The sequence below is a fragment of the Lepidochelys kempii genome, chromosome 4 (assembly GCF_965140285.1).
Source record: "Lepidochelys kempii isolate rLepKem1 chromosome 4, rLepKem1.hap1, whole genome shotgun sequence".
Classification (NCBI taxonomy): Eukaryota; Metazoa; Chordata; order Testudines; family Cheloniidae; genus Lepidochelys; species Lepidochelys kempii.
The window spans coordinates 123,947,811-123,963,949 of record NC_136383.1 but is presented as its reverse complement, the minus strand read 5'-3'; the positions used below and the strand labels follow the sequence as shown (position 1 = coordinate 123,963,949).

At 42.5% G+C, this 16,139-nt stretch overlaps 1 protein-coding gene across 6 annotated transcripts in view; it reads left to right on the top strand.

Annotated features, from left to right (window-relative positions):
* Positions 1 to 11,469: 11,469 nt before the first annotated feature.
* NSD2 (nuclear receptor binding SET domain protein 2) overlaps positions 11,470 to 16,139 on the top strand; it is a 151,738-nt gene continuing 147,068 nt past the window's right edge. For 4 of the 6 annotated variants that reach the window (XM_073342741.1, XM_073342744.2, XM_073342746.1 and 1 more), the window contains exon 1: positions 11,470 to 11,626. The gene's annotated coding sequence lies outside the window, so the exon portion shown is untranslated. Of the gene's footprint in view, positions 11,627 to 11,834; positions 12,229 to 14,955; positions 15,092 to 16,139 lie in introns of those variants that run through there. The other 2 variants (XM_073342742.1, XM_073342743.1) reach the window with 2 other exon arrangements.

Below are 16,139 nucleotides of genomic sequence, written 5' to 3'. Positions count from 1 at the left end.
TTCTCTGTTGAGTACATTCTTAACTTTGATAGTAATTAGTTCTGCTGCTGGGTAAATGGGGGTCAGAGGCAATTTTTTTTGTAGTGGTGTATTTATATCACATGGCTATAGATTTGGAGTTACCAACACAACTATCATGCATCCAACGAAGTGGGTATTCACCCACGAAAGCTCATGCGCCAATACGTCTGTTAGTCTATAAGGTGCCACAGGACTCTTTGCCGCTTTTACAGATCCAGACTAACATGGCTACCCCTCTGAAGCTTAATTATCATAATAGATGCCTGCGGGTCATTCCTACAGCCCCTTACAGAGAGTGACCAGTAGCATAACCTGACTGGCTAACTCATTGCAGTTTTGTTGTAGCTGTGTGTGTCAGTCCCAGGATCTCTCTAATGGACACAGATACAACACTCCACCTTGTCTCTCTAACTCACTGGAGGCAGATTAGTGAGTGCTAAAATCCTAATCACCAGACAAGGATGGCTGGCAATATGCCTGCAGTGATTTGCAAAGAACAGGCTATGGCATACCTACTGTCATTGAAACAAACCAATATAGTTCAGAGGATTTAAAAACATCTAGGGTGAAGATGGGGATAGTAACATTTGGGGGGAAAGAGAAGAAAAATCCTACTTTATTCAGTAGTCACACCAAGAGGGAAAAAATGTCAGCAGTGGTGACCTTTCTACGGTATGGCCTACGTTCTCAAAAATGTCTGCCCTTCCACTTTGGGTGCCTAAATTTAAGATATCTTGAGCCAGATGTGATATCCACAGTTCCCATTAAAGTCAACTGTTTATGGAGGGTCTTGGTACTGCTGCAGAACAGGCCATAGGCATCTCAAATTGGGCCCCCAAATATTGAAGCACCCAAACATAGTGGATTCACTTGAAAATACCTGCCAAGACATCCTCCTAAGAAGAAAACAAACAGATTGAGGGAATGAGCAGCAAACCCTCAAAACAGGAAATTGATCAACATAACTACAACCAGTTAAATCTGATCATAACAACGCAAAGAACAATTACCGTTAACAGGGCACTGGCATGCTTAAAAGAAGAGTGAAATTAACCCTTACAATGGGTATACTCATCCTCACCATTCAGCACTGAGATAGCAAGGATGAACATATTTGCAAAATGAAGAGTTGCTCAACATCATTAAGGATTGCAGAAGATTGTAAGACAATACTATTGTCTTACAATCTATTTAACCCTTAATGTTTTATTCTTTGGCAATGGTATACAGTGGAAATACTGGTAGTCTCTTCTACTGATATAAAAAAGCAAAATTTTTCTCAATTACTTGTACGTGGAATTCACCCTGACTTATTTATTGCTAGACAAATACTATATTAAAATTAAAAGTGAGAGCATGTGTGTCAATAATTTAAAGTAAAATACATTATTAGGATGTAATGATCAAAACTACTGTTATAAATCCAGGAAATCCAGAGTTAAGGTTAAATTTAAAATAAATCCACACAAGCTACGGTATAGAAATGCTCAGTTAGGGCACCTAAACTGTCTTATTTTTGTCCTATAAAAGTGATGCCATGTAATAACCATTTTGATTGTTAATGCAAATAAACAATCATATGCATTGTTATTATTAGAGAATATTATTTTTCAGACTGAAGAAACTTTGTTATTAAGAATAATAGAAAAAAACTACCATTATTCCTATGCATGAGATAAAGGTGAATTTTAACTATATGAAATGTTTGAAGAGTATGTGTGATCTCACTACTGAGATCACTTGAGACTATAAAAAGATTTCATACCTAATGCTAAATTTCTTAAAATATTGATTTCTGGCTGAGTAAAGTGAGGTCTTACACTAGTTGGCATTTCTCTGGCTGTCATATGGTGACTTAACACTGCACGAAATTATCCCGAAGTGTACCATGGCCTCACCCACTCCCTCTGCACCTTTGTAAGGGATGGTGCAGTGTATATACAATTCCTTCTAGTGGTCTCACTGTGGCAGTGAAACTCTGCACCACCCATAGCATAGACCAATTTATTTTTTTAATGTTTCCAGAAAAATACGCAATCATTACACTTGTTTAAATCGGTTACTTCAATTGAACAAAGGAATACCTAGCGTCATACTGTCTTTATACAGTATAGCCATAAAACTGAAAGTAAGGAGTAATGAAACAGCAGATACTAACAAACAAAAGAGTAATTAGCAAATGAATGCTATTGCCTACTCAAGTCAGAAACCATTTAGCTCCAATGATCTGTTCTGCCACCAGAACATCAACCTGTTTTAAAAAAAAGATTGGCTAATTCAGAATCATAAGAAATGCAAATGAAAGAATGAAAACACAGAGCTCTGATCTGGAAACTACAGGAACTTGCAACTACTGAAAACAGATCAGGGGCCTTTTGCGTCAAGTATTTTAACCTCACCATTGAAAAACATACATACTATGCATCAGATTTGATTGACAATACCAAGAGCCTCTTCTGCATTGCTCTGTGTAGTGATTTAAGCCTGTGCAAAGTGAGTTCAAAATTCCTTTGAGCTCATTTTGCACAAGTGTAAATGACTATACAAGGCAGATGGCAGTGGAGAATCAGGCTGAACATCTATTGTATAATTGTATATTGTAGAATTAGTGGGGGAAGCAAAAGTGGATGGGAATCTGGGAGGCAGTGACCATGAGTTGGTTGAGTTCAGGATCCTGACGCAGGGAACAAAGGTAAGCAGCAGGATACGGACCCTGGACTTCAGGAAAGCAGACTTCGACTCCCTCAGGGAACGGATGGCCAGGATCCCCTGGGGGACTAACTTGAAGGGGAAAGGAGTCCAGGAGAGCTGGCTGTATTTCAAGGAATCCCTGTTGAGGTTACAGGGACAAACCATCCCGATGAGTCAAAAGAATAGTAAATATGGCAGGCGACCAACTTGGCTTAATGGTGAAATCCTAGCGGATCTTAAACATAAAAAAGAAGCTTACAAGAAGTGGAAGGTTGGACATATGACCAGGGAAGAGTATAAAAATATTGCTCGGGCATGTAGGAATGTTATCAGGAGGGCCAAATCGCACCTGGAGCTGCAGCTAGCCAGAGATGTCAAGAGTAACAAGAAGGGTTTCTTCAGGTATGTTGGCAACAAGAAGAAAGCCAAGGAATGTGTGGGCCCCTTACTGAATGAGGGAGGCAACCTAGTGACAGAGGATGTGGAAAAAGCTAATGTACTCAATGCTTTTTTTGCCTCTGTTTTCACTAACAAGGTCAGCTCCCAGACTGCTGCGCTGGGCATCACAAAATGCGGAAGAGATGGCCAGCCCTCTGTGGAGATAGAGGCGGTTAGGGACTATTTAGAAAAGCTGGACGTGCACAAGTCCATGGGGCCGGACGAGTTGCATCCGAGAGTGCTGAAGGAATTGGCGGCTGTGATTGCAGAGCCACTGGCCATTATCTTTGAAAACTCGTGGCGAACCGGGGGAGTCCCGGATGACTGGAAAAAGGCTAATGTAGTGCCAATCTTTAAAAAAGGGAAGAAGGAAGATCCTGGGAACTACAGGCCAGTCAGCCTCACCTCAGTCCCTGGAAAAATCATGGAGCAGGTCCTCAAAGAATCAATCCTGAAGCACTTGCATGAGAGGAAAGTGATCAGGAACAGCCAGCATGGATTCACCAAGGGAAGGTCATGCCTGACTAATCTAATCGCCTTTTATGATGAGATTACTGGTTCTGTGGATGAAGGGAAAGCAGTGGATGTATTGTTTCTTGACTTTAGCAAAGCTTTTGACACGGTCTCCCATAGTATTCTTGTCAGCAAGTTAAGGAAGTATGGGCTGGATGAATGCACCATAAGGTGGGTAGAAAGCTGGCTAAATTGTCGGGCTCAACGGGTAGTGATCAATGGCTCCATGTCTAGTTGGCAGCCGGTATCAAGTGGAGTGCCCCAGGGGTCGGTCCTGGGGCCGGTTTTATTCAATATCTTCATAAATGATCTGGAGGATGGTGTGGATTGCACTCTCAGCAAATTTGCGGATGATACTAAACTGGGAGGAGTGGTAGATACGCTGGAGGGGAGGGATAGGATACAGAAGGACCTAGACCAATTGGAAGATTGGGCCAAAAGGAATCTGATGAGGTTCAATAAGGATAAGTGCAGGGTCCTGCACTTAGGACGGAAGAACCCAATGCACAGCTACAGACTAGGGACCGAATGGCTAGGCAGCAGTTCTGCGGAAAAGGACCTAGGGGTGACAGTGGACGAGAAGCTGGATATGAGTCAGCAGTGTGCCCTTGTTGCCAAGAAGGCCAATGGCATTTTGGGATGTATAAGTAGGGGCATAGCGAGCAGATCGAGGGACGTGATCGTTCCCCTCTATTCGACATTGGTGAGGCCTCATCTGGAGTACTGTGTCCAGTTTTGGGCCCCACACTTCAAGAAGGATGTGGATAAATTGGAGAGAGTCCAGCGAAGGGCAACAAAAATGATTAGGGGACTGGAACACATGAGTTATGAGGAGAGGCTGAGGGAGCTGGGATTGTTTAGCCTGCAGAAGAGAAGAATGAGGGGGGATTTTATAGCTGCTTTCAACTACCTGAAAGGGGGTTCCAAAGAGGATGGCTCTAGACTGTTCTCAATGGTAGCAGATGACAGAACGAGGAGTAATGGTCTCAAGTTGCAGTGGGGGAGGTTTAGATTGGATATTAGGAAAAACTTTTTCACTAAGAGGGTGGTGAAACACTGGAATGCGTTACCTAGGGAGGTGGTAGAATCTCCTTCCTTAGAGGTTTTTAAGGTCAGGCTTGACAAAGCCCTGGCTGGGATGATTTAACTGGGAATTGGTCCTGCTTTGAGCAGGGGGTTGGACTAGATGACCTTCTGGGGTCCCTTCCAACCCTGATATTCTATGATTCTATGATTCTATGTATAGAGAAATGGAAGGATTTGCTTGTATGGTATAAGCTAAAAAAACCAGACTTTTCTTTTTAACATAAAATTTGTTGCATTCATTTATTAGGCAAATGGATTATATATTATCTAATCTACATTAGAGAAATTTGCACCAGTGTTAACTACACCTATGTAGACATATTACACAGCTGTGAAGTGAGGCTTCCATTGGTGCAGTTTACTCACATACCCAGATTACAGCCAAACTATACAGATATAATTAACACTGGCGCAAATTTCTCTAATATAGACCAGGCCTATGATTTGAATAAGTGCATACAACATTTTTGTTATAAGAAGTATCTCTCTATCTTCTTGAGCTTATCTTATGAAAGTAAAAATCCTTTCACCAAATCTTATACTGACAGAAGAGGGGGGAAAAAAACAAATGTAAGAATCACATTGACTGTAATGATCTTGTACATTTTAATACGTGCAGTATAAAAATGTGATTCTCTTGCTGTCAAGGTTCCTCCCCCACTCTGAACTCTAGGGTACAGATGTGGGGACCTGCATGAAAAACCTCCTAAGCTTATCTTTACCAGCTTAGGTCAAAACTTCCCCAAGGTACAAAATATTACACCTTGGACAGGCCGCTACCACCACCAAACTAATACTGGTTACTGGGGAAGAGCTGTTTGGACGCGTCCTTCCCCCCAAAATACTTCCCAAAACCTTGCACCCCACTTCCTGGACAAGGTTTGGTAAAAAGCCTCACCAATTTGTCTAGGTGACTACAGACCCAGACCCTTGGATCTTAACAATAATGAACAATCCTCCCAACACTTGCACCCCCCCTTTCCTGGGAAATGTTGGATAAAAAGCCTCACCAATTTGCATAGGTGACCACAAACCCAAACCCTTGGATCTGAGAACAATGAAAAAGCATTCAGTGTTTTACAAGAAGACTTTTAATAAAAAATAGAAGTAAATAGAAATAAAGAAATTCCCCCTGTAAAATCAGGATGGTATATATCTTACAGGGTAATTAGATTAAAAAACATAGAGAACCCCTCTAGGCAAAACCTTAAGTTACAAAAAAGATACACAGACAGAAATAGTTATTCTATTCAGCACAATTCTTTTCTCAGCCATTTAAAGAAATCATAATCTAACACATACCTAGCTAGATTACTTACTAAAAGTTCTAAGACTCCATTCCTGTTCTGTCCCCGGCCAAGACAACTACAGACAGACACAGCCCCTTTGTTTCTCTCCCTCCTCCCAGCTTTTGAAAGTATCTTGTCTCCTCATTGGTCATTTTGGTCAGGTGCCAGCGAGGTTACCTTTAGCTTCTTAACCCTTTACAGGTGAGAGGAGCTTTCCCCTGGCCAGGAGGGATTTCAAAGGGGTTTACCCTTCCCTTTATATTTATGACACTTGCATATCAATCTAGGTCTATGTCTGCAACTTACTAGTGTAACTGAGCACAGAATTTGCCCCCAAGAGTAGGTAGGCAATTTATTTGTAGAATTCCACTTACTGGTAAAAAGAAAAGGAGTACTTGTGGCACCTTTAGAGACTAACCAATTTATTTGAGCATAAGCTTTCGTGAGCTACAGCTCACTTCATCACGAAAGCTTATGCTCAAATAAATTGGTTAGTCTCTAAGGTGCCACAAGTACTCCTTTTCTTTTTGCGAATACAGACTAACACGGCTGTTACTCTGAAACTTACTGGTAAGTAACCTAGTTTTCCCACTTCAGTGTTTTCCTGTAGGAATCACCAGTGTGTTTCATCTCTCAAAAAATAATATTGTTTGGGAGTTTTATATTTCCATGTAATATTGTACAAAACTGAAGACACAAGAAAAGAGATGAGGAAATTCTATGTGTAAATACACAGATTGGGAGCATGGCAGTTATGTTAGGGTTGCATTCAGACTTCCATTTTAAGTCCTACTTTCTACTCAGCTGTAATAATTTTAAATTTGGAAGAAATTATTTGACTGAAAACATGCTATTAATATATGCTAGGAGATCTTGAAAATTACAAACAAACCCTTTCAGGTGGTACTTAATCCAAATTTAGCTATATTAAAATTTTACAACAGTGTCATGTTCCTTTGGCCACTTTTTTCTCAGCACAGGAAATGTTTAAGAACTCCAAATTTCATACTCGTAGGCAGGGCTCTATACACTTGATCATAGGGTAGTTTTCATAGAAAAGTCATTAAAAAAGTTATTAATCTTCATCTTTATGGACAGGACCCCTCCAGCCACTTTGAAATTAAAGCTTTAATTGTTGAGTGATTAAAGCTTTAATCACCTGATGATTAAAAGAAAGGGAGTACTTGTGGCACCTTAGACTAATTTATTTGAGCATAAGCTTTCGTGAGCTACAGCTCACTTCATCGGATGCATACTGTGGAATATGCATCCGATGAAGTGAGCTGTAGCTCACGAAAGCTTATGCTCAAATAAATTCGTTAGTCTCTAAGGTGCCACAAGTACTCCTTTTCTTTTTGCGAATACAGACTAACACAGCTGTTACTCTGAAACCTGATGATTAAAGTTACCATTACTAAGCAATTAGCACTTAAAACTTTAAGTGCTAACTACTTAACTGCTAAATGCATTTCAAGTGAAGATGTACCATTAAACACATCTGTAAAAACTCCCACGAACATTAAAAGCTATAGAAATACAAAGTTAAGAGTTATATAAACTAGTGGTTCTCAACCTTTTTTGGACCAGGATCCATTTGTAAACATAGATGGTGAGGCCTGACCAGTGAATAGCTTAAGTAGAAAATATGCAACTGTTTTGGCCCCAACATCCTTATTACCCATTACACAGCAGCATCATCCCCTCCTACCTGCTGCTTTGTATACGCAGCCTTAGCCCTGTCACGAACCTTGCAATTGCTGTAACCTCTCCCATGGTTTACTTCCTCACCCATGGTTTGGTGCTCTGTGCATCCTCCCCAGGAGCAGGGTACCAGACCGCAGCAGAACACAGACCCAGAGCCTCCACCTCTGCATCCAGTTCTCTGTGGGGTACTGAGCCCAGCTGTCCCTGAGCTGTCCAACTTTACCAACTTTTCTGGAAAGGCCTAACGTGGTGTGCCAACCCCCCAGCTTCGTAGCACGCCTTGCTCAGCCCCCAAGAGAGCCCAGTGATTCTGCTAGCATGGGCAGTTCCGGCCCCACCACAAGCACCCAGTGTGCAAGGTGAAGTTTGCATGGGCACATGCAGGGTGCCAGAGGGCCAGGTGCAGTGGCTGCAAAGGCGCCCTGCACAGACTCTCCCCTTTACACAGCTCCTCTGGGACTCTAGCCCTTCAGGACTTTGCTTTTCAAGGCAGGAATAATCCCCCTTCCTACCCTGAAGTGCTTACCAGCTGCCCCAGGTCAGGAAGGAGCTGCTTGGGGGCAGCCCCCCTCTCAGAGTTGCTGCAGCCCAAGGCCAGGTGATGAACCCAGAGTGCTGAAAGTTGCCCAGCAGCATTTGTGGGACAGTGCTGGGGCTGGGCAGAAAACCTTGGCAGCTCCCTCTTGCCTGTGCTTGCCTTCCTCGCCTGCAGATTTCCATCTCAAGCTCTCTCACCTGCTTCCCGCCCAGAGTTGCAACATGTCCTCTGACAAGAGCAGTGGTCCGCTTGCAATGCAACTGGGTGCCAGGAGAGGCCACCACGCACATGACAGAAATAGGTGGGTGGGCCAGTAGTCCCTGCTACATCCCTTTCTGAGGCAGTCAGCTGCGGGGGCAAGGATGTGAGACCCCGGCTTTCCAGTGCAGTCTTTCCCAGAACTCTTTGTGCGTTGCATTCGATTGGCTAATCGGTGGCACCTGCATATTCAAATAACTTCATTGGTATGCATAGTGTTAACATTCAGTGAAGCACAAGCAGCATTTATTTAAAAAAATTAAATGAAAAATATGATCTATTTTTAAAGTTTGGTTGCAACCCTTTTATATATTCTTGCGACCCACTTTTGGATCGTGACCCATAGGTTGAGAAACACTGATATAAACCACTGACACCAACTTTAACATCCAGTTCACAGACCATTAAAAGAGGTAGATTCTCCTTGACTAGCAAACATTAAGGCCCCAATTCTGAAAAGACCTACAAGGTGCTTAATGTTATAACTTTGTGTCTGGATTTATGTTTCTACTTGAAAAACCAATCCAAACTTACATCAAAGTCATAGATTTTAAGGCCAAAAAGGACCATTAGATCATTTAGCCCAACAGTTCTCAGCTGAGGGGAAAAATGCATCCAACTTTCTAGGGTGCATTGGCAAGCCTTCTCACTCATTCACAGGATCACAATGCCACTCATTCCAATTTGGCACAGCTGGCTCGCTGACATGAGGGAGGTGGCAGCTGGGCTAACTTGAGTGAGTGGTATTGTGACCTGGCACAAGAGTTGTAATGTCTGTTCACACTCTTCAATGCTAATATTGAGAAATACTGTCCTGAAAACTTTGTGGCTATTAAGGTATGCGCTTTTAAAAGATTTCCTACCCTATTCACAGATAGACAGCAGTATCAGCAAGACTGATTTATTTAAAGTAGAATCCCTTTTATTGGAATCAATGTTTTACTGACTCCAGTTCCATCTTGATTACATTGGAAAGACCCATTTTATTAGGAGGAGGTGCCTCCTACTAAAATAAATAAATAGGGAGTGGGGTGTGATTCAAAAAAGGCTGAGAACCCCAATCTAGTCTGATCTTCCATATAACACAGGACACAGAATTGCATCTAGTTATTCCTGTAGTGTAGTTCTTACATGTTTTTTCTCCCTGTCAAGCTTTTTCTTGGAGTTTAATGGGAGTTGTGTATGACCTTTTAAATAATAATATAAATTTGTGCAAATTTTACTTACAATTCCCACTGAGTTACATAGCAGCTGTGGGTTCTCAGCACCTTTGAAATTCATGTTGCTTTTATTTAGGTGTCTAAACTCAGGCAACCAAAGTTTGAAAATTTTGACCTGGGATAAACAAGTACTATGTGCTTTGCATCATCAAGTTTGATGGTTTATTACATTAATTCCTGTTTTGAGGTAATGGACATATTTATGATCTGGTATCAAGATTAGCTTTGTCTCCAATTATATTTTTCTAGCTAGAGGTAGAATTATTTTGTACCCCAAGGAAAGAAAAGAAAAGAAAAAAAAAAAAAGGATAGCCGGATGTGCTTATATAGTACCGTGATAGGCAATATGGATACATTTTAGATAGTCATGAGTGCTTAAAATGTCTTGGATTTTTTAAAAATTAGTTGTACAGAAGGCAAGAATGTTTCTAATCTTTGTAGGAGTAAAAGTTAGGTAATACTGTTTTTGTGTACAATTCTCAAAAGAAACTATGCAATGAATGCTCATTCACACTTCGCAATTATTGCGACTGTTAGGCCTTGTCCACACTAGGATTTAAAAGGTGATGTTAGCCCTTAGTTAATATGTTTTAAAAGTCTAAGGTAGGGAAGTAGGGTTGCCAACTCTGACTGAAGTTATTCTGGGAGATTCCCCCCCCCCCCCCAAACAGAAGTCATTTTCTTAAAATATCCTATTAAAATCTACCTGATTGCTTTCAATAGTCACTAGGAGATTGATGCTGATGCTGGGAGACTCCAGGTCAATCCATGCTGTCTTTAAGGTGTTAAATAGGTCAAGTTAAAGCGCAGGGACAGACTAGCTAACACAACATCCCACCTTTAAATCCTAGTCTAGACAAAGACAAAAAGGTAGAGTTAAGGTTGTTTGGATTCAAATGATGGAGACGATGCCTTCTACTTACTATTTACACCCAAATCCTCCACAGCTGTAGACTGATGTCTAAATGTTGGGAAAGGCAAGGCCTCAGGTATGAAATGGAGTGAATTTATAACCAAGGGTGAGAGGCAGCAGAGTGTTTACAACTCTTGATCTACAAGAGGATCCAGAAGAGGAGGAAATAGTAGGGAGGGAGCCAGAGCATCTGTCCTGGCAGGCTGAGCCGTGGGTAGCCACAGGAACGTTTAAAAGGGAAAGACTCCCTCCATCCCGCAGCAGAGAGGGAAACACTGTACGGGACTCAGCGCAGCCGCCGCCCAGAGGCCCAGCCTAGACAGGGACGGCAGCGCCTGGGGCCACCCCTTAGCGCGGTTTGAGGGCGCAGGAAGTGTGCGTGGGGGAGGCTATGGGGTGCTGAGGGGAGTCGCCCTGCCTTTGGCGGGCGGGGGGTGAACGCGTATGGGGGTTTCACAAGGGCAGCTCCTCAGGTCTATTGAGCCGTGACTCATGAGGTAGGCAAGACACCGCCCCTCCCCGGTTCTCGGGAGTCCCCACCCCCCGCACTCAGGGGTGCCCTGCGGCAGCTTCCCTATCCTTCCGTCCTCCAGGCCCCCGCCGTTTGCGAGCAAGGTCCCCTTACCGCCTGTCGCGGGGACTAGCGGCCTGAGGCAGAGCCTAACCCCGCTCCCGGCCGCTGGGCTGCGTATGCGGGCGGTTCCGTGCGGGGGGATTTGAAACAGCCGCTCCAAGGGCCGCGCGGCGGCGGCATCCAATCAGCGGCGGGGATTTTTCGCGCTGGTTCTGGCCGGAGGAGGGGGCGGGGCCGCCGCGCAGGATTCCCGGAGCCGCCGCCGCCGCCGCTGCCGTCGTTACTGCTGCTGCGTCTTCTCGGCTGCCGCCGTTCGCGGGTATCGAGCCACCGCCTCTCTCCTCGCCCGGCTCCTGTGCGAGAGGATGCGCCAGAGCACAGGTCAGCTGGCCGCAGCCCGGCCGGTGTCCCTGGGGCGGGGGGAGGCCCCGGGCACGCTACCGCAGGCCCCGGCTGGAGGCGGGAGCGGCGGCGAGGTTGCCTTGCTTGCTCGCGGGGATGCTGTGCCCTGGCCCCGTGCGCTGCCATGGGGAGCGGCTGGCAGCGGGGGTGGCCCGCGGCGCTGAGGCGAGGCCCCCAGCTTCTCCATCACCCAGCGGCGTTATCCCCCCGGTCTCCCGATCCTCGGGAGAGCCCAGCTTTCTCCCGCTTAGCCGGCTCTCCCAGCCGCCTCCTGGGCTGAGGGGGAGGCTCCCCTAACCTCCCCGGTCCCCCTCGCTCAGCTCCCGCCTCCGGGTGGCTCTCGGGGCCCCCTGCAAGCACCCCCCGGCTTCCCCCCCGGTGCCTGCCCATCCTCCCGCCGGAGGCTGCAGCGGGATTACTGGTGTTAGCTGGGCCTCTGATTCTTGGGTGTTGGAGGAGCGGAAAGGGGCAATGCCGAGGCTGGAGTCCCGGCTGTTGCTGCTTCATTCTTTTTCTGGTTACCCCCCACCCTATCTCTTCATCGCTGCTGCAGGAGGCGAGAGAAAATGTGACGGGATGGGGTAAGGCGCCTGTCGGTGTCACCTCCCTTCCCAGGGTGAAAATCAATCAGTGCAATATATATGCACGCACGCACCAATGGGAGAAAGATCTACTCGGAGGCTTTAAAATACTTCGTTAAATGGTGGTGGTGGGTATAAATGTACCCCCCATTGCACTGACTGTGAGTGGAGTAATCATCTGAGGGCTGCTACTGCTGCCTTCCCTGTGGGTAGAACTAGGATTCCATGGCAGCAGGAGTGAGAGAGTAACTCTGGAAATGTATGGAGGGGGAAGCCATGTTTGATTTATTCCTCTACCAAAGACTGGTGTGATGATCCTTATACTTACCCCTGCTGCGGTTCATTCCGGACCTGTATGGGAGGCGAAGGCGATCCCTATTAGAGACGAGGAAATAAAATGTTACTGCCAAGACTTACATGCTCATTGGCTCAGTCTTTATTAAGTATAAGAGGATAGGTCTCTCGTAATTTGAATTGATACTTGTGTGTTAAAAGGGGCAGTGGAACTTGTGTTTCCAAGGCCATAGTTATAGCTCATCCGTTGTGGGTTATAGCTCTGGGAGTGGGGGAGGGAATTCACCACACTTCTTGATTTTATTCATACTTGGTTCTTTCAAAATATGTCTGCTAAAAGGAGGGACAAATACTATCAAAAGTATAGGAGCAGTAAATAGATATTGTATTAAAACAGATTTAAGGAAAAAAGGGCCATTTGCTAACAGACCAGTTAGACAAACATGAGGTAGGTATAAGGCACTGCCTGTTTCTTGAATATTTTCCTATTGCTTTGTGCATTAAAATTGGTTTAGAATTATTCTTAAATTTAAGATTGAATGCTGCCTATGCTGAGTAAACAGGGTCTCTTATGAAAGGGAGATTGAGTCTCTTCAAACCTAAGACAGCAGCCCCATAGTGTAAGTTACCTATGAAGTGTTTGTGTGGATTTTGCAAGATCAACTTGCTGGTAGTTCATGTATCATTGTTGTGCTTAGTAAAGGTCCCTTAAATGTGGGAAATACTATTAAATCTGATCAAATAAATTTGCTCTTCTTCAGTATCTAAATACTGTTGTAGTGGAATCTTTATAAACTAATTGTTGTAATTATTATTTATTGTGGTAGTGCCTTGGAAACAGAACAAATGTACCTGAATAAACTCTCCAGTACCATTTAATGAAATTATTTGACCTGTTGGATGTGCTTGGTGAATAAAACTGCTTTGGAGCAGTACTAGTCAGTGCTCAAATATGCACTAAAAACTAAAATGTGACTTATGTTGGATTTATGTGCCAGTGTAGAGCCACAAGGAGTGTTGATGAAATTTTTTAGGTCATATTAATTTATAATTAAATAGTCTTCACCTCTTGGGTAGAAATAAGTTATTTCTTGTTAAGAATATGGGAATAAACATTCACTGCCACCATTACACTCTCTTAGAAATATGCAAATATTGACAGGTTAATAAAACATACATTTATCCAATACCTTAATTAAATGGAAATGTCAAAAAGGTAGAAGTACCATTTTATTTCTGGTAATTGGAGTGTAGGGGAAGTACTAATACTGACAGTTCATAGTAGTTTTTAGAGTTGAAATTAGTCAAATTAAAAATATAACTATATTTAAACTACTCTCAAATAACTAAGAATCCAACAGTAATGATGTTCCAGAAAATGAAAAATGATAGCGTTTAATATCTTTACAATTATGTAAAGTTTCTTTGTCTTGGTATCATTTCAAATATCAGAATATTACCTTAAAAATTGTGTTAGGCCTATGAGACTCTGGCTTCTAAGACATGGGGTTTAATTATTTTAGGCTGGGAACTTAAAAGGGGCTATGATGTATCTTGCTTAAAAGGCTTACTGAGTTCTAAAATTATGCATTCAACAAAACAGTGCAGGCCTGAAAGAGAGAGCTGTTACTATGTCCCATTGTTTGTGGCTCATTCACTTCTCACTTTTGCTTTGAATGTATTGTGTTTCTTTCATGCCACTAGTATTAATATGTATCTAAATCTAGGCCTCAGTCCTGCAATCTGATGTATGTGGACCCTTGTGCTCAAGTAAAAATACTTTATTGGTACTCCGTAGAGGCAAAAGGCTCCACCTGCCTTGGTCGGATTGCTGGAGAGTTGTGTGTGTTGCAAATATTATAGCAGCCCTGCCATCTCCAGTCATTTCTTCTTTCTGATGCTTACATAATTGCACAACAGAATTTTAAATTTAAAGTATGAATATTAAAGACTTGCAAACTTATGCAAATTGCAGGCATTTCCTCCACAGAACTCTGTAAAACATCTGACTTCTTATAGGGAAAAAACTCAAATCCCCAGAAGAGCTGAGCACTGCACTGTGGAACGCTTCTTAGCTGGTGCCAATGTAAGCAATATGCATACCCTGATATTCAAGAAGTCTTTCTAATGGAATAAATTTGGTATTCAATAGAAAATTTGACTGTTGGCGTATTTGTCTAAGCTTTTGTGCCACACTCATCGCTGTACTGTCCTGTGCCTATTTAAATCTTTTAACTTCATTACATTTTTGTAAGGAATAACAGGCTAAGACAAATGAGATGGCTGTGTGGCTTGGTGTATGTTCACCTGCGTAAGAGATCTGAATGTATAGGTGTCTTTTACCTTTTGACCAATGAAGAGTGGACATATTTAGGCAGAATAAAGTGGATAAGCACATCTAATTTTCTAACAAACATCTTATTTTCTTGTCAGTGGAGTGGCTTTGAAGCCTATGTGTGTCCTCACTGAAGAAAGCTTGACATCTCTGCTGTATAGTTGGCGAAGAGAAGGTGAAATATGGCACCCAAGGATGAATGGCCAAATGGGGAGGAGAACCAAATTAAAAAATGTACATATCTAGCAAATTGTGAATGGGTGGGTTTCATTTTATAGTTAAAGTAGAAAATGAATAGTTGGGAGGCCTTTGTGATTGACAACAGAAAGAAAACGGAAGAAAAGTGTATTGAAATGTAAGAAATGCCCCTTCAATCCATAGAGATATTGTCAACTTCAAAATCATACTTCTCTCACTTTTTTAACCTATAGTTATTACAAGTAGCACCTAAGATAAAGTATAATTATACAAAAATCAATTTTTATTTCAGATTACTTTGTGCATTTGACAAAAATTGAGAAAATAATAAAAATGGGAAAATGTGATAGTAAAAATTTTAAACTAGTTTTAACGTTTTGTTTGGCTGACTAGATTTCAAGTTGATAGTGACCCTTTTGAAATGAGCATATAGACTTTACCCTATTAACATAGGGGAACTTAACTTTTTTTTTTTAAAGGGGGGCTGTAATATATATGAAATTTTAGGATAGGTGGCATGCACTTGCAAACTGAATGCTGGGCTTTGTGTCATGTGTTCCTATTCTATACCCTACATTCTCAAAACAAAAAGGACAGACAGACAAAGTACTGAGATACCCAAGAATTATGGAGTGCAGATGTCTTGCACATCTCAATACCCTGTGCCTGTTGATGATAAATGAATGCGTACAATGTGCATCAGTGTGCTCACCATCAAATATCTTACCTGATAAATGTCAATTTCAATGTTAGGCTTAAGAAATCAATGTTTCTATAGTGTATATAAAAAGCTACCTCTTACTATGAAGGGAAAAATATAATAAGAGTATCCAATAAAAGAATAAATATTTTAAATATGTTTTCTCTTTGCCATAAACCAATAACTGTTAACTGTATTGCACCAAAAGTAAGTCTTCTGTGGTTGTGTTTTTTAGTGATTAAAAATAACAGAGTTGTATGGGAGTTATTTAGATAGGCCATGCTATAATGGGCCATAGCATTGAACGTAGACATTTTAAAGCATCTGCCTGAACATTTCATAGCAGTGTATTCTGTAATTACTTTGACTGGCTAAAAGGTCTGG